The sequence below is a fragment of the Limanda limanda genome, chromosome 8 (assembly GCF_963576545.1).
Source record: "Limanda limanda chromosome 8, fLimLim1.1, whole genome shotgun sequence".
NCBI lineage: Eukaryota > Metazoa > Chordata > Actinopteri > Pleuronectiformes > Pleuronectidae > Limanda > Limanda limanda.
In genome coordinates, this window is record NC_083643.1 from 29,018,177 (window position 1) to 29,044,074 (window position 25,898).

General features: G+C 40.4%; 1 protein-coding gene across 1 annotated transcript in view; it reads left to right on the forward strand.

Annotated features, from left to right (window-relative positions):
* Positions 1–5,419: 5,419 nt before the first annotated feature.
* ripor1 (RHO family interacting cell polarization regulator 1) overlaps positions 5,420–25,898 on the forward strand; it is a 51,695-nt gene continuing 31,216 nt past the window's right edge. The window contains exon 1 of the mRNA XM_061077049.1: positions 5,420–5,461. The gene's annotated coding sequence lies outside the window, so the exon portion shown is untranslated. The remainder of the gene's footprint in view (positions 5,462–25,898) is intronic.

Below are 25,898 nucleotides of genomic sequence, written 5' to 3' on the forward strand. Positions count from 1 at the left end.
ACAAACCTAGTGGCTGTGGAGTCAGTGGCAGGACAAACGTTAAATGTTAAACGTAAGGCTCAGATGTAACTGTGACTCTTGTATTTGACCTTTAACAGTGGATTTTTCCATTACTTTTAATCATTATCATCCATTGATGAATAAGATTCCTTGTAATCAATCATGTGTCTTAAAGAATTTGATTAAAACACAGTTCAGTTGATGATTGTTCTTAAGATTGTGCCATTTTGATGATGTGCTGTTACGACACTGCCACACCTGTTATTACCTCAGTGAGGCAAATTAAACGTACTGTCCATTTTCATCAGAAACATTTGTGTGTCACACAAACACCGTCACCCACTACATGTGGCCTTGACATTATGTCTTTGTGTATTATCACATTGAAATACCGACATGAATTTCACATGTGGACACATCATAGTTTATATGTGGAGCCTTTCCAGCCATGTAGTTCTGAAACTTTAGGGATTACATGTGATCACATGTTGGAGAACCACATTTAAATTTGTTGTTGTATTGTTATCAAAAGCAGCCATGTCATGTTGTGAACCACTGACTCCTAACAAATGCCAAATTGTATCGCTACAGTACACACCTCTTTTTTTACTTTTTAGATTTCAAACCTTCCTATATTTCTATAATTAATATATCTATATATATTTATATATGTGTGTGTGTGTGTATATATATATATATACAGTATATGTATGTATATCAACTCAATAGTATATATTTATAGATAGCTTCCAGGTGATGTGAACCACTGCCACCTAAACACTGCTGAGTTATATTATTTCCCTAGAGGACACATTACTTTTTGCTTCTGATATTTTGAATAATACAAAATGATATATAGTTTTAGGATCACTGAATTAATATAATTTTTTTTGTCAATAGCTTATGTCTCATGTTAACCACTGACCTCACCCAACCCTATGTGTTGTGTTAAGTATCCTAACCTAACCTTTTATTGGTCTCCACACCTAATCTAACAAACGCAAAGTAGCCTAACCTAACCCAAAGTAACCTTATCCACTCTAACAAAAATGTACCTTAACCAACACAGCCCAACCTAACCTGATTTAAGTAGCATTATCCAATCTAATCATACTCAACCTAACTTAAATCTTAATCCAACATTTAATATAATCGAACCTAATTTAATCTCACCTACCTCTGCTTATATAAAGTTTATCTTTAGCCTTATACTTAAAAGGACTTGCTTTTGCCTACTTTGTCGCCATCTTCTGGCAATTTACAACTTTACATAAGGTCAAGAGAAACACTGACGTCTGTGACGATAATGAAGGGACTCAAAGGGAAGACTTATATCAACAGGGCAAAAACAATGATCCTGACAGGAGTCTTTTCCCTCTTGAGGGTTTGGGGGCAGATGAATTTTCCCATGATGACAGAAACGTGAAGGGGTCAATTAAAAAATCCTGATATTCTGGCTCAGTTCTTGTGCTTATGTGTGCACATAACAGTATAGTAACATGCATTGCACGTGGCTTAGCCAAAGCACATAGTGTAAGGGGAGAGACCACCAAAATCCAGAAAAGATTGCAAGTGTTGTGATTAGCAATCCAACAGGTTATACATATACAGTACATAAGATATACACAACTTTATTATTCATGAACTACTACAATACCTTTGTTGGATAGAAGACATCTGCTCATTGATATTGTGTTATTTGGTGCCGTGACTGGGCTGCAGCTCTTAAAGGCATGCAACACAACATCAGGTAGGGTTTTTATTTATGGTCTGTATTTATATAGTGTTTTTATAGTCTTGATGACCACTCAAAGCACTTCACAGTACAGTTTGTTTGCCTTGTGCACACACATTCATACAGTACATCTATGGACACGTTTTTTTTCTTTGATGGGCAATTTGGGAAGTATTTGGTAGGATCTTGCCCTAAGAATCTTCTTCATGCAGATGGGAACGAGTGGGATCAAACCGAATTTCTGGTTAAAAGGATGACCTCTCTACCCCCTCAGCCACAGCCGCCCTATTAAGAATGAGGACATTTTCCTATGCATCTTCACCAGCAGATATTAAATGGAATTAGTGTTATTAAATAACTACAACCTATAATAGTGGTGGGAAACAGCTTAAGATGCACATGGCTCTCCTTGGTATCAACAGGATGCTATATCACAAGTCACAATTAGATGGCTGAAAAAATAATTATGCCCATATTTTGTGAAAATGCATTTAAGTGTGTGTAATTTCATTTGGTTTTCACATGTTTGGAAAAAGGGCTTGGTGTTCTACTGACCACTGCAGCAACAGCCTGGAAGTCACAGTTGTTGAGCTTAATAGTAAGTGGCCCATGGCTGCATATAGGGGATCTTAAGGTGACTGTTACAAAGAGCTAGTTACTTTCGCAGTGCACATATGAGAGCGAAAGCAGAATGGAGAGTAAATAATCCTATTAAAACTGTAGTGTTCCAGTATTTTAAAATGATAATTGGTGTAAAAAGTACCAGAAGTTACATGTTTCCTTAAAATCAACTCTTTCCTTTTTTTATCTACTCAGGTCTTAACCACATGGAAATTATTACCTTTGACCCTGACACCATGACATCTCTAGTGAAACAGGCTGCTGTGATTAGCAGATGCCTCCCAGTGTTTGTTTTTTAAGTGTATACATGATGTAGAGGTGAACAAACTCAGAGAAACAAAAACACATTGAAAATATACTCAAATATTGTTTTGACATGTTATTTACTTCTAATGCATTTTTACCTCCAGCATTATTCTTTGGTGACTTTCTACTCTATTTCATCATCTTGAATAAAATAAATTTATAGAAATAGAAGAAAAGGAAAGGAGGCAAAGAATATCACCCAGGGCAATGAACAGGTCAAATCACTTGTTTAAAGCTGAGGGGATAAATATGTCAAGTAACTGCAAGGGAAACAAGAGGAGTCAGTATTCAACATGTTTAGCTGAGAGAAAGACCTGCTCAGACCAAAATCGTCTGTCACTGGGACACGACTGAATAGGTTGGCTATTACAGAGTCCACATACTGCAGAGCATGCTTGTCTTAATAGTATGCTGGACACTCTATAGTGTACATGACAAACAGAAGTTATGTGACTGTAAAAAAATCAGACCAAGTTAAAGACCAAGTTAAAGTTTAACAGCAGTCTTTGTGCAAAAATTGATTTAGTTCACACTTATAAAAAAACATCTGTTTCCAAGGTCAAGCATGAAGTTTTTACACTCTACAAACTATTTATTTTAGGAAGTATATACCTGCTTGTTTTTATTTAATACATTTCAGTGCTGCTAATTCACTGTATGAATGTGTGTGAATGGCAAATTTAACTGTAAAGCACTTTGAGTGGTCATCAAGACTAGAAAAGCCCTATATGAAACCATTTACCAAACCATTTAATATTTAAAGGGACTGTAGCACAATTTCACTTTAGGAATCATTTGTGAATATGTTTGATTTACTTGTTTTGGATTATTTTTAGTGTCGGGGCAAATCAACAGAAAAGCACAAAGACTCATTGAATAGTTGAACACTAGAGGACAGCATGAGATAAAAGAAACTGTAACTTTGTACAGCATAATATTAATATTTCATATATGTTATTACGAAAAGGTAAAAAAAGATTGTAAGTTTTTCCATATTACCAAAACGAGTTGTTAAGTTGTTAATGTATACACTTGTTTTACCTCCATTCCCTTTGTTTGACTGGATCGATGATGAATTCAATAAATCAGTCACATATGAAAAGATGCTGTCCCCTTCACTTAGTGATTTTGGGTTAACACAAAGCCTATGTATGGGCCAAAATTCCAGTGAAGAGCAGGGAAAATTGGTGGGTTGGGAACTTGATACCTGGATATGGCAAGTTGAGGGCCATCCAGTAAGAGGCCCTATGCAAAGCCCTTAATGCTAACACCACATACCACCAATACTCAGTGGCTAGTGGATTTGAGAACAGACCACACCATTCTCCCAGAACAAGAGCCAATGATCATATCAATGGCAGAAATCAAATCAAGAGTGTGAAGTATAAAGAGATGGACAGTACTAGGCCCTGACATGATCCACAATCAAATTCCTTGTTCATGTACCACTGTGCAGTGTTAAGCCCAATCATATTTAATCATCTCACTTGTACGTACAGAAGCAAATGTTTGTGTTAATATTGTTGTAAATGTGAATGCCTTGCCTTGGATATTGTGACTTTGGGTTTACTGAACATTGAAGCTGAAGTTTATAATCTGCTGTCTGCATAGGATAGGACCAAATCCTATTTGTCCCATCAGGGACAGCTAACAGGTTAAATCTATTTTGTCTATCAATCAAACTGATAACTAACAGTCCCTCACTGTACACACAGCACCGCGCTTCAACTGCACTGATTAACTGATCCTAATAGAGGTGACCACTATATTGTAAAGTGTCCAGCAGATGGTGGCCTTGCACAACTTAGATGGAACAATCTTTTTTAACGTCTCCATCTCAAAAAGTTCTATAGAAAAGATTGGCCCAATTAACATCTTTTCGATTTAACTCTCAATAATGGGAGTCAAAAGATGATTGGCGCTGTGGAAAAGTGAAACTCAGACATTTATAAATATACATAATATAGCTTGAGCTAAAATACTTCTGAGGTAATGGAAGGTTGTTTTATTACATTTTACACAAAGGCAGGAACAAGAACAAAGGACTGCCTTGAGTTCCTCAACAAATAAGTGGAAATAGATCACGTCACCTCAAAAAGCTGCCCTTCTTATTCTTAATACATCTTACTGCCCATTGGAGTCCATATTTTCTTGTGGATGTGGAATTTTCATAATTGTATTATTATTTAATGTTTTTATTCTGAAACTTATTTATACAGTTAAACTGCATATGTTATTCTGAACATCCATCCAAAGTATACTCAGATAAATATACAGATGAAGAAGATGAAATACCTTTTCGATTAGCAGTTTACAGAAGGTACAATAATATCCTATTCATTCTAAATCCCTCTGATTACTTTTTTACTTGTTAAAGTCGATGCAAATTCGCTAAATAACTGGATGTCATATTTTCCTTGTAATTTACCCACCTCCGATAGTTCACGACCAATTCGCCACTGGAGCCAGTCTTGCCCGGATGTAAGGGACCCCGACAGTGTAGCGGTGGAACAGTTTGACATTTGCATCTGAAAGTGCCGACCGGAAGTTTTGCACGTTGCTCAGCTTGACGCAGCTGAAGTGCCCGCAGCACCGCTGACTGCATGGAGGAGGAAAGCTGCTCCGTGAAGCAGCACTGGGTGATTTGGAGCAGGACACAGTTCACTCACACACCGACGGACAACAGCTGTGTTCGGGACTGTGCAGGGGTTCGTTCCCCGCATGAGCGTCGACTTTTCTCTCATAAGGATTAAGAGAAGATTGGAGTGAGGAGAGGAGCCCGAGCCCCGCGGCGATCATGTAGGCTACGTTAATTCAAACTGTTTGTTGTTCTTTTACATCTCCTTATATCTAACTGCCTGTCTCTCCATATTGTTCACGTCTACCCTGGGTTAGTCAAAGTTACTGCTGGGGTTAGGTTGTTATTACATTAGTACTGGAAATCTCCTCAGTCTTAGTAGAAGTGGCTCTGCCGGCTGCAGTCTTGTCACCCCAACATGTCCTGTCCTCTCGCAGTGTTTCAAATCTGTTCATGGAGCAGGGGACTTCTGGCCTGAGTCAAGTGGTTTGTCAGTTTTTGTCTCTGTCACTCAGCAGCCTCAGTGTCTCTGTCACTCAGCAGCCTCAGTGTTTGTCTCTGTCACTCAGCAGCCTCAGTGTCTTTGTCACTCACTGGCCTCAGTGTTTGTCTCTGTCACTCAGCAGCCTCAGTGTCCCTGTCACCCAGCAGCCTCAGTGTTTGTCTCTGTCACTCAGCAGCCTCAGTGTCTCTGTCACTCACTGGCCTCAGTGTTTGTCTCTGTCACTCAGCAGCCTCATTGTCTCTGTCACTCACTGGCCTCAGTGTTTGTCTTTGTCACTCACTGGCCTCAGTGTTTGTCTCTGTCACTCAGCAGCCTCAGTGTTTGTCTCTGTCACTCACTGGCCTCAGTGTCTCTGTCACTCAGAAGCCTCACTGTTTGTCTCTGTCACTCACTGGCCTCAGTGTCTCTGTCACTCAGCAGCCTCAATGTTTGTCTCTGTCCCTCAGCAACCTCAGTTTTGGTCTTTGTCACTCACTGGCCTCAGTGTTTCTGTCACTCATCAGCCTCAGTGTTTCTGTCACTCAGCAGACTCACTGTTTGTCTCTGTCACTCACTGGCCACAGTGTCTCTGTCTCTCAGAAAACTCAGTGTCTCTGTCACTCACTGGCCTCAGTGTCTCTGTCACTCAGCAGCCTCAGTGTTTGTCTCTGTCACTCAGCAGCCTCAGTGTTTGTCTCTGTCACTCAGCAGCCTCAGTGTTTGTCTCTGTCACTCACTGGCCTCAGTGTTTGTCTCTGTCACTCACTGGCCTCAGTGTCTCTGTCACTCAGAAGCCTCACTGTTTGTCTCTGTCACTCACTGGCCTCAGTGTCTCTGTCACTCAGCAGCCTCAATGTTTGTCTCTGTCCCTCAGCAACCTCAGTTTTGGTCTTTGTCACTCACTGGCCTCAGTGTTTGTCTCCGTCACTCATCAGCCTCAGTGTTTCTGTCACTCATCAGCCTCAGTGTTTCTGTCACTCAGCAGACTCACTGTTTGTCTCTGTCACTCACTGGCCACAGTGTCTCTGTCTCTCAGAAAACTCATTGTCTCTGTCACTCACTGGCCTCAGTGTCTCTGTCACTCAGCAGCCTCAGTGTTTGTCTCTGTCACTCAGCAGCCTCAGTGTCTCTGTCCCTTAGCAGCCACAGTGTTTGTCTCTGTCACTCCGTGGCATTAGTGTTTATCTCTGTAAATTAAAAAACATTGGACTTTTTGGACAATTCATAAGACACCTATTCTACCATTTTGTCATTGCTGATCCCTTTTTTAATCAAAGTTGTTAATATTGTAATTTTGTTTATGTGTTTGGCTACACACAACATCTTTTGCACTTCTGTCCCTGATGGGAGAAAGATCCCTCACATGTGGCTCTCTGAGGTTTCCATGTTTTTATCCCTGTTGATAAGGTTTTTTGGTAATTTTTTCCTTACTCTTGGAGAGAGTTAAGGACAGAGGGTGTGTGTCTAATTTTATAATTTATTAATTAATTAATACTGAATATAGAAAATCTGCAGCTCCTCTGCATCCTCATACACCCAATGGTATGACATTTGACAAGATGTCTGTCTCTAGATAGAGTGACAGCATTCTGGGCATAGCTTTGAAATAGAGCACATGAATTCGTAGTACTCTGCCCTCAGAGACAAACACACAGCCCCCTTTTGATTATGTTCCAAAGGGGAAGGTGGTGGAATCCAAATGTTGCACTAGTAGGTGAGAAAAACCAACCCTGTCAGGCTGACTGTGGGAATGAAACAAATCACAAGAGCACACTCTCTGTTCTGCCCACTCAGAGCCAAGTGAACACCACAGTAAGTCCATTGTGCCACTCGAGGCCTCTCACTGTTTGAGGACCTAATTTAGCTAATGATCAGGCCTGAGCTAACATGTTCCATGAAACGGATACAGACCAGAGGGCAGACACTGTACTCACTCATCTGATTCTCATCTCATTCAAGATGTAGTGTGTTCATTCATAAAGCAAGATGGAGCCACTCATTTCAACCCTGCGCTTGTACACAGAACACAACAAGATGGTTTTGGCTGTAATGTAAAACAAAATGGTAAAAAGTGGAAATAGTTAAACAAGTTGAACAAAACAGCTGGATTTTATTAGGTATGCTTGTCATGTCTGTACTCAGCTTGGAGGCACATTTTTCTCATTCTAACTCAAACCCACATTCTCATCCTCATTCACACTCAGTTCGATCATTTGATTGAACGATTTTAACAATATGATACTAATACAGGCACATGGTGTGCATTTGCATCACACTCTGATCCATTGAACAAGATAATTCTGTGTATACGGGAGGGCAACGAATAGTTAATGAACTCATTCAGTAGTGTTAAAGTAATAAGTAATGAAATATCCAATAGGTAATGAACTGAAACAACGTAAATACATACACAGACAGCTCACTGAATGATTTAGCTGAAAATGACGAGTCCTACACCATGGCCTGCTGTCTCCAGAACACAGGCTAGCTGAACTTCTAAGGAGCGACATGTTAGACAGTGCTCTCTCTCCTCCCCCAGCATTAACATACAGCTGAGGGAATGTAGTAGCTTCAAGAAGAATGCTGTTTGGTAGAGTTGTTCGTGATGAGGGAATTTATGTCAAAGCCACTGAAGTTGTTTTGGAGGATTCTGGTGAAACAACTAGCTCACGTCATGTCACCCATCTGTATGGGGCCAAAAGGGAGGACATTACAATGATGAAACATCTTATTTATATAGCGTTAATAACAAGAAATATAAAATGCAAGTGTTGGGCTTTGTCATTGTTAAAGTTCAGCTGCAGTAAGTTACTGTTATCCCATGACTTACTCAAGTTAGACAGATTTCTGCTAGTGCCTGGAAACGGCAGGCTGCCAGTAGGAGATCATGCATGCTTTCATAACAAACCTATTCAGTGTGGTTCAAACAAAGTCTGGCATACAAGGCATGATTATGATCGGAGCCAAGACACCGACTTAGACACGACTAAGTCCTCAAAAGCCACAAGTTTACTCCACGTCAGCTGGTCCTTCATGATTGGATGGAGATTGATATAAATGTGCATTACTGCAATAGAATATAAACTATTCAACTATTCTAGTTGAATAGTTGATACTCAACTCCTCCTCCTCTACCAGTTTTGTAGCTCTATCTTATAAGATTGCTTTCATTTTAGTAGTCATGGGTAATGAACTCCAATAAAACCTCACGTAAAGGTAGGATCCATACGTGTGCTGAAACAACCAACAACCAACCAACCAACAATTATTTTCATATTCGATACTTCTGAATGTGATTTTCTTAAATAAGTGATAGATATATATATACAAGATCAGAAACTGGTGAAACATGCATTCAGATTGAGTTTTGTTGTTTGACCAACTGTCAAACTCCAAAGATCATGGTGGACTAAAACAATGGTCACAATCCACCATCATCATCCACTACCAATATCCTCGATCACGATCCATATTGTGGGTCAATCAATAGACCTTAAATGTGAATATTACAACTTGACCATTTTATTTGTATATGGCTGTCTTGATAATGCACACTTTAGCCATGATTGGATTTTCAAGCATTTAAAATGTATTTAGCACTTATTGTATTTATCAACAAATTTATTTTATCAAAATTCTTGTCAAATAATTTTTCAATCGAGTAATCAATTAATGATCCAATCCTTTCAGCTGTAGGAGGACAAATAGGTGCAAATTTTTTGCCACTGGGCTAAGACAGAATGAAGGAGGTTCATTTGGCCATGCTAATGAGCCTGCCCAGTTGGTATGCTATGTTGAGGTTGATGTGGAAGCTGCCAGTCAAACTTTCGACCAAACAAATGGCTTGAGACTTTTAAATGTGTTTTAATTACAACCGAATTGTAGTGCAATTGGTTTGAAGTCCAAAAGCAAAAGTCAGGCCAGAATTTAAGCTTCTCTCTGAAGCTCTCTATTTTTCTTATATTAACTGCTCCTGTAACTTTGCATGTGAATATCTCATGTCATCATTAAACAGGAACTCAGCCAACTTTCAACCCGCTTTGTATTGTTACAATATCGATTGTATATTCGGAGAGGCGGTGGACTAGTGGCAGAAACTTGGACTATGGGCAGAAAAGGTCTCTGGTTCTTCTTTAGTTCGATTCCACGGAGAAACAACAAAAAGACGAACCTGGATTGATCTGTCCAGAAATCCAAGAGGATTCTCCCTACCCTGTCTAGTGCCCCTGAGCAAGGCACCTTACTCCCCTAACATCTGCTCCCCGGGCCTCCACATTGTTGGGTATAGTCGGAACGTGAAGGGGACAGGGGAATAGAAACATCCTGGTCAAACTCAAACAGTTAGAACAGCATCTACAAGGTAATAATTCGATAGATAGGGAAGAATAACAAATTCGAAGTCTATTAAATGAGCCAGAATACACTGTGGAGGAACTACAACGTATGGAGGAGGAAGAGGCCATCCCTGAGAGTGAGGCAGCACCAGTCCACGTCTAACAAATTATCACACAATTTTATCGTTGCCTTAAAGTACGGCTTTTTAAAAATGTTTTTTTGTGTTCTATTATGCGTGTTTTTAAACAACACACCAGCTCTGTTGCCTCAAAATGTCCATCTCTATCCATCTCGCTCTCTTACACACGCACACACAATCCTTTGAAGTTAATGACTTCCTCTGGTGGAGTACACTTCCTTAAAAAACTAGACAAACATCCAATTAGTACACACAATTTCAAACATGGAAACACACACACATACACACACACACACACACACCACACGCACACACACACACACACAGACACACATCGACACACACACATGCGCGCCAGTGTGGACCGTTAAAGTTTTAATAATGAGAGTTAAAGACTTTGGCACTTTAGAGAGAGAGTGTTGTGAAGCATGTTCTATCAGTTGTGTTTTGAGGTCTGGAATATTTTTAGCCTGAAATGTGCAGGCTAAAACATGTCCTGTTTCAACTATAGATTAACTGTAGGTCACTGTCCCACACGGAAACTCTTAAACTAATGGTAAGATGGCTGCATTATGTTAGTAGAAAACCTTTTGAAATCACTTTTCTAGTCTTGGTGACCACTCAAAGTGCTTAAAAGTACAGTTTTACATCAACCCATTCACACAAACCTACATTTACGTGTATGAGCAGCACTGATCTCTATGAGAAGGGGCTGTTTGAGGTTCAGTATCTTGCCCAAGTACACTTCCGCATTCGTAATGGGGAAGACATATATACTGTCACAATTGAATTAGGGGTAAAAAAAACTGCCATCATATAGAGTAGAAGACATGATGTTGTTTTTATGTTTCATACACATTTGTCAGGAATTCTCTCCTGGAAGAGGAGCATAGTGTTGCACTTGGTTTGCTTGTTTGTATAAAGAAAAAAATAGTAGCAATTAAGAGGGAAGCCAAACAGTCACTGTGGGAACTGGGTTTGAATTTCATGATTGAGGTAGACCTGACCTGTGTCTTAGGATGGATTACCACTGAACATGGAGCACTTTATTCTAATTCTTACAGGTCTGACTGCCAGCTGAGGATTGTCAACACTTACAAAACGTTGCACTTGGTAAATAAGTTCATATAACAATATTATTCAGTATCATAAACTACAGATATCAGGAGTCAAACCAGTTACACCATTTGACAGGCATTATCATGGACACTTGTGTTAGCGCACAGCGTTGGTGTGAAGATTTCTTAAAGAAATGCTTACAATTTAGTTAATTGATCGATGTTTTCCTGGGGTCATACCATTCGACATTTGAAAGGATGTGTTATTGTGAATTTCACCTTTTTAAAGGTTCAGTATGCAGAATTTTGGGTAATCTAGTGGTGAATTTGCATGTTCAGATACATTCCCCCCCATCAGCCCTCTTGTAGAAGCCATGCTCATATGAACCCACACTGCTGGAAGCTGACTCGCTTGCTTACTTCACACTATTGTCTCTGCTTCAGTAGTGTATGTTGCTCTGGCTCGTGAAGACACAGTTAGAGCACTGGCAGGGTGTGTGCAGGCAGGCAATTAAGTTAAGCTGCTGTCAGACATGCACTGAACTCTGCAGTTCTGTCGTATTTTTTCCGGAAGACGTGCATGTGTCAATGCAAATGTCCAAGTAAGATGCTAGGCACTCTCTGTTGACTTTCTCTGCCTGGCCTCCTATAGTTTAAAGTCCGTAGAAATCCAGGAGAAGTCCATGTGTGAAGACTTGGCGATCACCTGCTGGATTCACCGCAAGTGAGTGGGGGTTATGATGACTCCTCTAACGTGTGACAGACGCAAACAAAAAAAAAATAAATAACTACTCCGGTTGAAAAAGCGATGACACACACATAGAACACACCGACGAAGATGTCATGAGAGTTTGTGGTGATAAGAGCTGACACCGGTTTCTGTGTTCTGTAAAAAAAAATCACGTGATCTCTGCAGCAGAGTTAATATGTCTCTTCCTGCCTGCCTCTGCCTGCTGCTCCTGGCTGTATATAATAATATTTCATACTTGCACATAGGTAAATTGCATCACAATTTGTCTCATATGGCTTCGTTGTCCTGTTATTTGTCTATTTCTGTACATTGAGCAACAAAAAAAAACGAGTCAAATTCCTTGTATGTGTAGGCATACATGGCCAATAAAATTGATTCTGATTTGGTGCTAATGTGAACCTCCAGCCGCCAGAAAGGCAGGCTCCGTGTAAACTCTGTTGCCAATTCTCCGAAATTTACCCGCAGGTCATGCCTGAAAACGGCTTAGGTGACAGACAGGTATGCCAACCAACCATTTTCAATTGGTCAGAATAAAATGATTGGTCATGTTTATAGTCCTCTAAGGACACAGACACTAGCTTATTTTCTTTTTTTCCCAGACTACTTTATTTATTGATGGCCAACTGGACGGGAAGAGGATTTCAACAGATAAGATACTTTTACCAACTGCAATGACTATATTGTGACCATCGAGTATAAATTGTCACGTGAATGTTTTAAGCCGTCAGCATGAAATTCTCTGAGTTTCACTTCTCTCGCTCTCTTCTCATTCCCCTCTCAGAGCAGACTGCTCACTCCCCCTCCCATCCAGAAAACTGTCCTGCGCGAATGCGTATTTTTGTATCAGGCGAAGAGGGAGACTCAGAGTGTGTGGAGAGAGAGGGAGAAAGAAAGTGAAGAGTCCCAGCGAGTTTCGGTATGGGGGATGGCATTTCTGTAAATTGTCTGAAGAAGTACAGTGCAGAGTTTGGTGCAATGTGGATATGCATTATGTTCTATATTAATAGAACATATAAACAAGCAATCTGCTGCAGTCAGTAGGGGCAGGGCAGAATGCTAACAGTCAGTCCTAGGACCATTTTCAATATCTCTTCTACGTAATTGAAAAATCTGTAGCATTGATCATCAACTGGGGTCAAAACCGTGGGTCAAAATCAACGCCAGAACATTTGGATAATTTAATAAGACTAGAGAAGGTCTATATGAATACAGACCATTTAAATTTGAAAAGTTGTGAGCTAAAGATTGTATCATATATAAATAATTTATAAATCACATACAGGAATCAAATTAAATATAATTTAAACAAAATTAAATTGAAAACATTGAAACATTAAGATCTTCATTGCAGATAAATCAGGTAGGATGAACACAATGTTTTCTATCTTCATTCTTCATCCACTGTTTATAAAAAGCTTTGCACACAACATCTAGGTAATAAACAATAAAAAGTAATTGTATTTTTTAGGCCTGTTTGAGGAAGCACTAATGCCTAGGAATAATTCTGAGGTATCTGGGGAGCAGGAGCACAGGGCAAGAAAAACCGTCCATTCCAAACAGGAAGGTGCACAGCAGGCACTGTTGTTGTAAATTGAAATAGTCATCAATCATAAGTGCACACGGGTGGAACCTTAAAAAAAGCGAGACTGAAACTGGATAACTGTTATTATCCAACCTCAAAGTTCTACCTACTTGAACTCTGACTCAGTTAGAGTATAGTGTTTGTCCATGTAGTGAAGTTCTGTACAGAGTGACTCATAACTGTGTGTTGTCCTAATGACAGAGCTACTGCAGTAATCGTATATTGCACTGGCTTAAAAAGCTCTTCAGCCCTGTGCTGACCTCCAGTCTATCTCGTCTTCCAACAGTAATTGTATCTACAGGGAAGTTTAGCCATTGATCTGATGGTTGTTATTTTCAGCTTTCGTCCTGCAGCTTTTACTGTTGAAATTCCAGTAGCCAATTCCCTTAAAGGCTTTTGCTTTGAAAAGCCTTTACAGGAAGTGTTGAGCCTGCATTAACTTAGTAACTTTATATCTCAGAAGCTCTGCCCCTCATCTAGCTCATGCTTGATCACATTCTTCTTTGAAACTTGATCATTCACAGCCTGAAGTTTAAACAATTAGTAATACCCCCGCTCATCTGAAATTTTGCAGTTTTGCATTGGCATCCCCAAACATAGCTTTCATAGAGTTCGGTGAATCTGTATGCCGAACATGACCGAAGGATGATACAGTTTGTCATTCAGCTTTCAACATGATCACAAATCTTAATCTCCTTAAAACATTTGCAGCACAGACTGAACATCCTGACCATTTTTTTTTTTTTTAGATTAGCATTAGTTTTATATAGGTGTACATGAGTACCTGTACCGGTAAACTGATTGTATGCCACTGTTGTTGTCTCTTTTCTTCTCTATCTCTCTCCCTGGCCTCCTCTCCACCTCTGGTAGTGTCTGCATGATGCAGATGGTTCAGGTAAGAGAGATTATCAGAGGATTACTCTCTAGGCCTTTTGCCTGTAAGACCAAAGCCATGGTAACAGAAAGGGACAGAGACAGAAGGACAGGAATGGATGGTGTGGACTGTATATGCAGCCATGCATCCTAATGCAACTAACATCTAAGTAAGTGTGTGTGCATGGCACCTTTGTGAAGTAAGTTTTGAGTCTTGCACTTACGGAGTGAAGACAATTTGGGAGAGTGAGGACATTTGGGGCGGTACTCAATTTCTGACCATCTTCCAATGGAATGTTTTTGGCTTAAGGTGTGTTTTCAGGGTTAGAATTAGGTTTAGGTGAAGGTTAAGGTAAATGGTTAGGGAATGCATTATGCCAATGAGTGTCCTCACAAAGATAGAAATTCAAGAACATGTGTGTGTGTTTGTGTGAGAATGAGTTAAGGCTCCTTTATGCTTCTTCGTCTTTTCTAAAACGGACAGATAGGACCGCCCTATCCGCCGTGAAACGCCCTCTCCGAGCGGCTCGGAGAGCTTTTCGTGCACCTCTGATTTTTCTAACTATCCGTGTTTATTTCGGAGACCCCACGGACAGCCCTTGGCTATGATTGGTCCGCGGACGACATCATTTCCGTACGACATCATTTCCCTATGACGTAATTTCCGGATTTCACATTTCCGGACCTCAAACTTCCTGCTTCACAATAAACACAAACACAACTACGATTCTACGATTAATGTGACGTGTGTGTTAAGCCAGCGAGTTGTCCGGCTGACGGTGGCTCGTAAGTGTGCACGGTCACATACGGTTATAAAAAGCTTTCAAAACGGCGCTAGCGGGCTAGGCTAGCGGGCTAGCAACCATGCTAACTGCGGTGGTAACAGTGCAAAAACCCGCTGTCACGACTTAAATTCCACTGCTATCATGACACTGTTTCTACAATACCGTCAGGTTAGAAGCAAACACTGGGTAGTAGTTAGTGTCGGGAGTCCCTGCTGACTGTGTGTGGAAGCTGGGGGGGAAGCTAGCTAGCTCCGTGTAGCTTCAAGCTACATGATGCCTCAAGCAGATTCAAGCTGTGGAATCAGCAACACAGTTTGGAAACAAGACCGGGGAACCGCTGCGCTAAGAAACGATAACATCAGCATTTTGACCCGCTGGGTGTCACTTTATTTAGTTCTGTTAGTTGCCATGGTTCAGTGTGTGGGAGACAAGCCGACAGAGGTAAATAAACACACGTGGACTTCTTCTTCCCAGAAATGGGGTAGGCTTCTCTGAGCTTGTCTTCCGTTGCGCCACCTATGGGTTTGGCGGGGAATTGTTTTTAGACGGATAGTCGTCGGAAAGGCATAAATCAAAAAGACTCTCTGGTCTTCGTGCGTCCCTCTCCGAGAAACGGATACGTAGAAGCATAATGGAGCCTTTAGTGTCCCCACAAAGATAGAAGTACAAGAATATATATGTGTAGACAGCACAGAGGCGTGCAGTGTGAATGTTTGTGTAATCAAAACCTTTTGTTAGGTTATCACACCACCAGTTCCTCAAACTTTAAACATGTATAAAAGTCATATTTGTACCTGCTTTCATCCATCACAGGTTGTTTATACAACCACCGCATGCTTGGTGAGCTAGTGAATTTCGTGAATCAAACTAAATCTTTGTGTAGACTTCTACCTTCATTTATCAGCATCAGCAAGGGGAGGAGGACAGAGGAGATCACTGATTCATTAATCTTCATTGTTTTCATTTCAAGAATATTATTTAGTTTATTGCCCCTTTACATCTGTTTCCATGGAGATTTTATTCCGTTTATATACTGTATACAGACTTGTCAGATATGTCTCTATCAAAGGGGTCTCGTTCATGTGGCATATATTTGAAAAAACAATCCACGTGAGCTAAAAGCATGGTGTTTGAAGTGCTGGTGCCAAATACTCCAGTGCCTTCTTTTCAGTGAGGTGTCCAATTTTGTTCAGTCTTTACCTGACTTTAAATAATCTGGGTTTAAGGGTATAGTAGTCTAAATTTACTAATCACAAGATTAAAGGGCCCATATTGTACACCTGTCTGGGATTTAATTTGAGGTATTGGTACCCCTAAAAGGATATATCAGTGGTTAAAAGGCTGCAATGTGTGTTCCCATGTCCTCTCTTCTGCCTCTCTCTGGTGCTCCAGACAGAATGTTTCTTGTAGTAACCCAGACTGGACAAACTAAACACCCTATGAGTTTTTATGAAAACTGAAGGTTACCACAGGTCTTCTTACTTGTTTGGAAGGGGAGGATGAGGGGAGGGGTATTCAGCTGCAACATTACACTTCACCACTTTATGTCACTAAATTCTACACACAGCAACTTTAAGACACTGTATGTGAACAAACTAAATCTAAGAAGTTAATTAAAGAATAGGTTCTGGACTAAACTTTCTTTGCAGGTTTTCAGTGAATCTCTATATAATGAGAGTCCTGATGACTGACTCCACTGGTATGTTACCTGTGAGGCATGTGTAATGTTATAAACAGGTTGTGGTATGATTAAACCATCAGTTCACCATTTGCTCTGTCTCCTTACCTTCCCATGCAGCTTAACTTTCAAGGTTTTCCATGAAGGGTTAACCTAATGACACAGTTTCTGTAAGTGCACAGTCTTCACACTGGTCCAACAGGTTAGAGTCTCACACACGGTCAATAAACACTGTCAGACAGCTGAATATCTTTTATGCCCACATTATATTTCCCCTGCACGGTAAAATGTAGGCACACAGACCAACACTGATTATGTACAACCTAGAAAACAGAAACTCTTTTTTGAAACATTCAAGTATATGACATGTTTAGTTGTGTTAAAAAAAACTGTAACAACTCGAAGACGTAGCTTCAATAATCCATTCTATTTTAACACGAGTATTAATGTAGAGGTTATTTTCATTGTGTGGCTCGCAACCATATTGCCTACAAACTAGTAATTAGCCTGCTGCACTCCAGTGACAGTTAAGCTGCTTATTGGCAAGCTGGAGATTAACCAGAAAGTCCCCACTTCACAGGGGTCCTTACAGACACAAGCACGCACGCATGCACGCACACACACACACACACACACACACACACACACACACACACACACACACACACACACTCACACACATACACACACACACACACACATACACACACACACACTTACAGAGCCAGTCATGTGGTGCTTAGTGAACAGTCTGTCAACTCATTATATAACTACTACTACTACCAGAATGAAACATGATTTGAAAAACTATTTTGTACTGTTTCGTCATTGCTTGAGAAAATCTAGTGTTGACCACTCTGACCACCTTATAAGTCAAGTTATACAAAAGTGTGACTGCAGAACTGACTAGGAAGGAGATGGCCTTTTAGTATACCTGTTAAAGTAAACTAACACACTTCCTGTTCTGTTTCAAAGTAAAGGCCTGCAAACAAAGAAAAACTTCAAAATTAGTTAATGCACAAAACCAAAGCAACAGTACAATTTTGAACATAATAAAACATCTGTAGAGAGGTGGACGACTCTGCATCGATGCAGTGACTGAACATTATCATGTATTCCGCTACGTTCATAGTTTCAGCGGGTTCACAACCATTGAATAATTATAAGACCGTGTTTACCACGTTTCTTCTGTGTTTCTTTGGATTCTTTAGAGTTTCTGATACACATCTTTAAACCTGCTACACAACGAGAGATGTAAAGTGACGTGCACAGACAGGACATCATTGTTAAAAACTAAATACATGTGATTATCGTTTCGTGTGAGTGTGTGTCCCCGCTCTTCTCTGTCCCTCCTCACACACAAACCGATAATCACATCTATTTAGTTATTAATCGATGATGTTGGATCATGACTCCGGATTGTTCAGGTCACTTTAACTCCTGCAGACAGAAGTTTTTCCCCCAGATTATGACGCAACACAGTGTTTTAACTTCATTGTTGCAGAAGAAGCAACACCCCATTTATCCAGGAACATTAATATGAATTCTACAGGTTTTTGTAAAGATCAGTTCTAAGTGTGATGATTAGAAAACATCAGAGGAGCAGAGTCACTTGTTGACCAGCAGAGTAATACGCCTAAGTGCAGTGGTGCTGATTATAGATATGATAAGATAAAAAATACAACTTTATTCATCGTCACACCAGAGAAATTTAGTTGTTACACAGTGCATGCGCACGTCGGAATGCGGTGCAAGAGAATAAAGTACATTATATACATCTTTTCACTGTAGTAGTTTGTATGAAATGCACAGGATGAATGTACAAGCAAGTTAAATATGTTTTGAGCATAAACAAAACGGCAAATGGCACTTGGACAAGCAGATGTCAGATTTTAGCTTTATTAATTGTATTGTATAGTTTGTTTTGTCAGTAACTTCCCCAAATCAAATAAAGAGATGCCTTAACTTTGATATACCACCCTGGACTGACTCCAACACAGTAGGTGCTTGACCTCAAAGTAATGTTAGGTTACTACTGTAGGTTGTTAGCCAGGCATATTTATAGCCTCTCAGAAGATAAATACGCTGTTACATTTTGTACACTTGTGATTGTATTCATGATGAAAAGGCTAAACAAATCACACACCCCTCAGGCCTCGTGTAGTGGAACCTGCCCATGCAAGGTACAGTTTTTGATCTATGATTAGACAATTGGTGTTAGATGACAGTTTGTGCAAATAGTCAGATTGCACTTAATATGAAGCATGTGGCATACTTGATTATACCTGATCATGTTTGATATTGCCAGACTTTCGGCATTTGTATCCTCTATAGAATAGCTGCAAGAGATCAGTTCCACGGGATACTGCATGAGGTGAAAGGGCATGGTGTTCTAAAGAAAAACCTGAAGTTACTTTATCTGGCAAAATTACTTTTCCCATTCAGCAACATGACCAGCAGGGGGTGAGACAAGCAGCTCACGGAGGCAGTTAAAGGGACTCTTACCTTTGTTGCATTTTTACACTTTTTTTGGATAAGGTTAAATTGGTATTAAAAGGTAATGACACTCTAAAATGCAAGACAGACCCACCAGGAGTAAAAACAAACAATTATTTCACTCTCATAATATTTAGTGAAAACTTCAACCAATAAAATTCTTCGGACCTTATTGGCCGACAGACCTGTCTGTTTGCTGCATGGACATGCAGGTTTTCCGTCTGCTTCTTGTGGCGCATTCGGGCCCGCGTCATCAAGGCATGTGAATGTAAATGTATATAACTTACCGAATCCATTGCTTTGGTAAACAAAAACTCACGTGCGTGCGCGGAGGCAGTAATTGTAAGTCTGCTTGTAAATAAAGTTTCTTCAAAAAAACATCGCAGATGGGAACGAGGGGGTGGGGCATTGGAGGAAGGCGGGATGATTTGAATGTGCTGTAATTCTCAAATGCAACAAAGGTAAGAGTCCCTTTAAGGTATTATACCCAGAATTTACCCTGATTTGTTTAAAGATTTGTATTTGTTTCTTTGAGTCATCACACACTGACAAACACATAAATGTAAGATTCAGGGAGACATACACTTTCTGAGGATGTTATTTTCTTTATCGCCAAGAACAAAAACCAACAGTTCTTTCTGTGAATCATCTCTTTCAAAGTTGTCTTACTTTCAAAAGAATTTTGCAATAGGTAGGATCATACAGCTCATTGGAGCAGGCTGTAGGATTTGCTGTACTTGTATGAAAAAAGAAAAGTAAATCGTGTAGCCAATGTAAAGCTCCAATTGATTTTTTCTTTTGCCCCTCTTTTGATCCATCTGGTCCAAGCAAGTCGAAACAATCTTCAGCTAAAAATAGAGCCGCATATTTCTTTGTTTGAAAGTTTAACAAAAAACTAAATAAGCACCAGAAAAGTTTTTGTATATGGTCTTGTATTTAAATAGCGCTTTTCTAGTCACACACACACATTCATACAGTGCATCTATTCGCAGCACTTTGTTGTTCTATGGGGGGGCCATTCAGGGTTCAGCATCTTGCCCGGTTCAGCATTCTCTATTCCGCGGGCAAGATGCAAGATGCCCGCGGAATAAAGAATGGTCAGAATGCAGAATGGTCAGACTGGGGATTGAGCCGCCGACCTTCAGGTTGGAGGACGACCACTCTACCCCTCAGCCACAGCTGCCCTTAGCCGTATAGAGGCCACAGATGTTGGAAAAATAAATCTGTTATGACAACATTATCAGAAGTACAAGTAAAGATGTGTCCGCTCAGTATTTGTAGATCTCTGATCTTTTATGTTAAACTTTGCTGCAGACAGTGCTTGCTGTACTGCCCTTGGAGGTGCGGGTGTTGATTAGAAGTGTTACCTCCATATGCTGCCACTTCATTATTTTCAGATTGACCCATAGATCTTTTTATGTTGGATTTGTTCTTACTGGGCAGCAATGCAATTCTAAAAATATGAAGCAGGACATGGTGGAGCCTTAATAACAATCCCTGGACGGAGGATATTTTTAACCAGGTCACTTAGACACTGAGATGGAAAAGCTTTGGTGCTTTAGAGGGTCTGGCAGGTGGATTTTGCATGTTGGAGAAAGAGAGCTGAGTCCAGCTCAGTTTAAGAGGAAGGGGTTAGCCTGGTATAGCTGTGAAGTCTGAGAACTGAAGCAGTTCTAACAAACAAAAAGTTTAATCTATTCATGAAAATAAACCATTTTCAGAACCGGTTTTATACAGGGAGGAACAGTGGCGGCTGGTGACATTTTTTTTGGGGGGGGCTCACTTGGGCGGCGCGGTTTAAATAGCCCACCGCAATGAGAAAAAAAAAACTGAGGTTTTGATTAGAATATTAAAAAAAACATAGCTTTATTTCAATAACATACAGTGCTCAACACTATCCAACAACAATAACCTGTTACTAAAAAAGGTGCCCTGCTAGCGTTAGCTTCGGGACCGGACCGGCACCTCCGTGCACCTCCGGGGAGCACCTCCGGGGACGTCCCCGGAGGTGCTCCGGGACCGGACCTGCACCTCGGTGCAACTCCGGGGAGGTCCCCGGAGCACTTCCGTGCACCTCCGGGGACGTCCCCGGAGGTGCTCCGGGACCGGACCTGCACCTCGGTGCACCTCACATTTAACTTAAATGTGACCAAATATAATATATTAAGTGGTTTTTGACAGGGGCTTACGGTCTCCGGCACACATTTAACGCTTTAAAACAGTACATTTCTTATTAAATTATTTGATATATAATGTTTTTTGACATTTTTTTTAATTTTTTTTTTCATCTCAAAATTGTAGGGTGGGCGGCGCCCCAGCGCCCTGTATTGACAAACCGCCACTGGGGAGGAACATGTGAATTGGACAGGAATATAGTATGTTGCTGTGCAACATATGTATGTTATGGTAGAAAATGAACTGACCATTGTGGTAGACAACTCAGGTGGCTGTGTTTTACTTTCGTGTCATGCTGTGCCAGCCTCCGTGAATCTTCGCTGTAAAATTTTCTGGATTCTTCTGTTTATGAAATCCTCCCTTTCACCACCACCCTCTCTGTCTCTCTGTCTCTCCATCTGAGGAGGGAGAGACACATAAAGAGGGGGGCTCCCTCTTTCTTTCTTGAAGCATTTAATTTAGACACTAGTATTAAAATTCATGACATTCAAATGGTCTAAAAAGTCTTAATTTGAAACTTGTGTTCATTTATTAATTCGTCTTGCTCCTTAAAAGGCAACCTGCCTCCTAAAAATCAAGTACTACAACTAAACTACGACAGAAAATGTAATTTTTGTCGGAAACACAATTACTGGCTGGATCCCCATGTTGAGGGGAAACGTATTTTTTGAATGAATTAAGTGCTACATTTTTTTAATAGAAGCAGAGACATGAAGTGCTTGGAGTGGTTATTGGGTGATTAAAGAAACTTGCACCAGAGACTGGGGTTCTTATCTCGAGGTCTGTCTGGTTAGGTTTAAAGCAACAAATGTGCTTTTTGTAAGGCATAGGTTTAAGGTTAATGGAAGACAGTGGTTTTGGTTAAACATAAATTAATAAGTTGTGGCTCAATTCACTGTGGCCTTCTTTAGCATGCTAGTATAGGACAGGATCTTTATTTGGTCTTTTCTTTAATCTAGTACTGTGAGAGGCTAAACAGAACTATAAAACACTTGAATGACTCTACAATGCACTCTACAAGTTGATATTATAAGATCTGATAATGTAACAGAAAATAAATCTATTGAATAAGAAATCAGGTAAAGAAGTGGACGATAAGGGCAAGTCAGACAGGTTACAGAAATTAACACAAAGATAATGTGGCAGTTGGAAAGAAGATGATGTGAATTTGATTGTTTCCTGGTTTCAAAATATTGATGTATTTTCAAGAGGTGGATGGAAATTTAATATACCACTAGAGGGAGGGTTCAAAACCAGCTTGTTCATCACTGTCCTGCCACAGGATGACACTGTCTACCGTGACAAGAAGGAACTGTAACTGTAAATAATATTTTGCCTTTCAGGAAGTTTCAAGTTGGTGCAAGTTGATTTTCATACTGTACAGAAGTAAACTAAACTAACTAGTGGTTGCCTGAAAGGAAGGACAGGATTTTTGAAACATGTTTTTTTCTTTGAAAGTGGTCTGTAGTCATGGATAGCATGAATCAGCATAGAGAAATTAGTAAAACACACAAAATCACTCTTATACAGTTCAATGTGGATTAAGTTTTCTGTGTTGCTGAACGTGTTTTTTCAAAGCCAAGAGCTTCAGCCAGTGTTAAAAAACACTGGTGATAACATCTGACTTTTGTCATTAGTTGTGAAGGTTACAAACAACATTCATTTGTTCAAATGATAATGCAATACCCTTGGGTTTTTATCGACTCCGATTGGCAGTGATGTAAAAATTACACTTGGTTGGTAATGCAAATTTTCCCTTTTCCACCCTTTGACATTTTTCAGAGACGACTGTAAACGAACCAGTCATCTGGCAATCATGATGCTGGAACCATAAAGTGCATGGCAGCACCTGATTCTTTTACAGTCTGAGCTACAAACACAATGACACGGCTGTGCTAACAATGCAAGGCATCCTACCTAGGTGCTGGTTACCATGCAGGCCATCTTAGATTTTGCTGCGATCAGAGCTGCAAGAGTGAATTAAGTGCTACATTTATTAATAGAAGCAGAGTGACATGAAGTGCTTGGAGTGGATATTGGGTGATTAAAGAAACTTGCACCAGAGACTTGGGTTCTTATCTCGTGGTCTGTCTGGTTAGGTTTGTGTTTGTGAACAACAGACCAACGCACAGCTGATCTGAGCCGATTAGAGATCAACTGGTCGATCATGATTGACGGCCTGAGTTGGCAATCACTGGGTTAGATGGACATTACCCCTTCAACACACAGATAAATTGGACACTACCCCTTGACAGCCATGTGCACAATGAAGGGGTAGGGCCAAGTGATAGTGCAAAGGGGTAAATTTGGACAGGGCCTAAAGGCCGGCGCATGCTTCTGCGTCGTCAGGGGCCCGCAGGCACGCAGCTGTAACGCAGGACTCGTTGTCATTCATGGTTCTCCAACCGTTGCGCGTGTTGCCATGCAATTCCCCGCCAGAACACTAGGCGCAGTAATGTTTTTTGTCGAAGTCGGCTCATCTTCGTGTGTTGCACGAAGAAGAGCGATTTATTTACATCGCCACAGCGGCTCCGCAGAGCCTTTTTCTGGCGGAAAAATCCGCCGGTTAGTAACGGGTTATACTAGTGGACATAGTGTCGGATCACTTCTGCCAAGTGCTCTTCTATCTGGTCCATATTCGTTCTTCTAAATCTTCCGTGGTTTCCGGGCATGAACCGGAAATGCGACTCCGGAAATGATGTAGTCAGCAGACCAATCACAGCCCTCGCGGCCGGGTGACGCTGGCGGGGCTTTGCCGTCTAGTTAGAAAAATTGGCCGACACACGTAAGGACGTAGGAAGGGCCGTGAGCGGCCCGGAAGGGCTCTTGCGTCTCCGTTCCCATGAAAACGCATACTTGGGAATGTTATAAATTTTAAAGATACCAAAGGTAAGCCTGAGGATCCTTCACAGCCTATCTGCAAACTATGTAAAAGATGTGTGCCAGTTAAAGACATGCAGAGCACCAATTGTTTTGCACACACACATGACTTCAGCATCTCTCCAATACTGCAAAACGTCCTCAAGTTTGCTCCTCTAATAGCACAGGTGCTCTTAGCCAAGACGCATCTCACCAGCCCACAATATTTTGCTAAAGGCTTCAAATACAGGGAAGGCAGAGCAAATTGGAAAGAGTACACCATGGCTGTTACAAGGTATCACGCGAAGGTGGCGGTCCAAATTGACATGGTTGAGAAAATAACTCAAAGATATGCTGGCTACGTTGGAAAGACAATACGATTTGCCTCGGTGAAAACACTAGAAAATGAATACTGCCATCCTTGAGCTTTTACAGCCGGCTGAAAACAGATATTGGCAGTGATTTAAAATACAGATAAAGTTATGTAATTAAATATTTCTGAGAGTGTTAAAAATGTATTTAAGATAATAATTGGATTTTTTTCCCTCAGCTGTTATAACAACAGCAATGTGTGTCTCTGCTAGTGTAACAATATCACAGCGTCATGTTCCATCTTGTCTTTAATGTCACAATCCAAATCATATCATTAATTTTCACTACTCTTATAAAGCGCAGAGCAAAGTTTTGGTGAGCAGACATAAGGATAACAGATATGCGTGTCAGGTTCATGGAAAAGAGACAGCAAACATGCAGAGGGCAGACATCCTGCTCACCCAGAAACTTGTTTTAATTCATATCGGGTCCAAATTCTTCTATATTCTATAGATTAATTTGATAACATATAATCTTAGTTCTGAAAAATGATTCTCCATCATGCCTTCAATAGACAATCTCATCGCCATTTTGCACAAGCTTGCTGTAGTTCCTTGGCCCTTGACAATAAACATGAAAAGTGGTTCTTGAGATTTGCGTTCCACGGACGGATGGACAGACAGAAAAACATACAGACAGAGATTTCTGGAATTAGAAGATAGTGTTTTACATGAACATGCTCATATTTTTGTTGAAACAGAACAGATTCCAACTGCTGAATCTAAACATGAGTCTGCCATTAAAAATACAAAAATAAACACTTTTTGAGTGAATATGAATATGATCATTCAGTTTTAGCATATCGGAGTTATGTTTCCCTTTGTGAGATTTGGGAGAGAAAAAAAGTTGTGGCCACAAGATAATGATGCATAATGATGAGATACAAATCAGCTCTTTACTGACAACACCAGGCGAACTGAATTGAAGAAGCCTCTTGGATGAAATGAAACTTTTCCCTTAATCACATGATATAGCCTCTACAAGCAGCTTTAGTTTGACACACACTGTATGCACTGACACTGAACAGGGCAACATTGTGGTGGAAAAGTTTGCAACCACTTGTCAATAAAA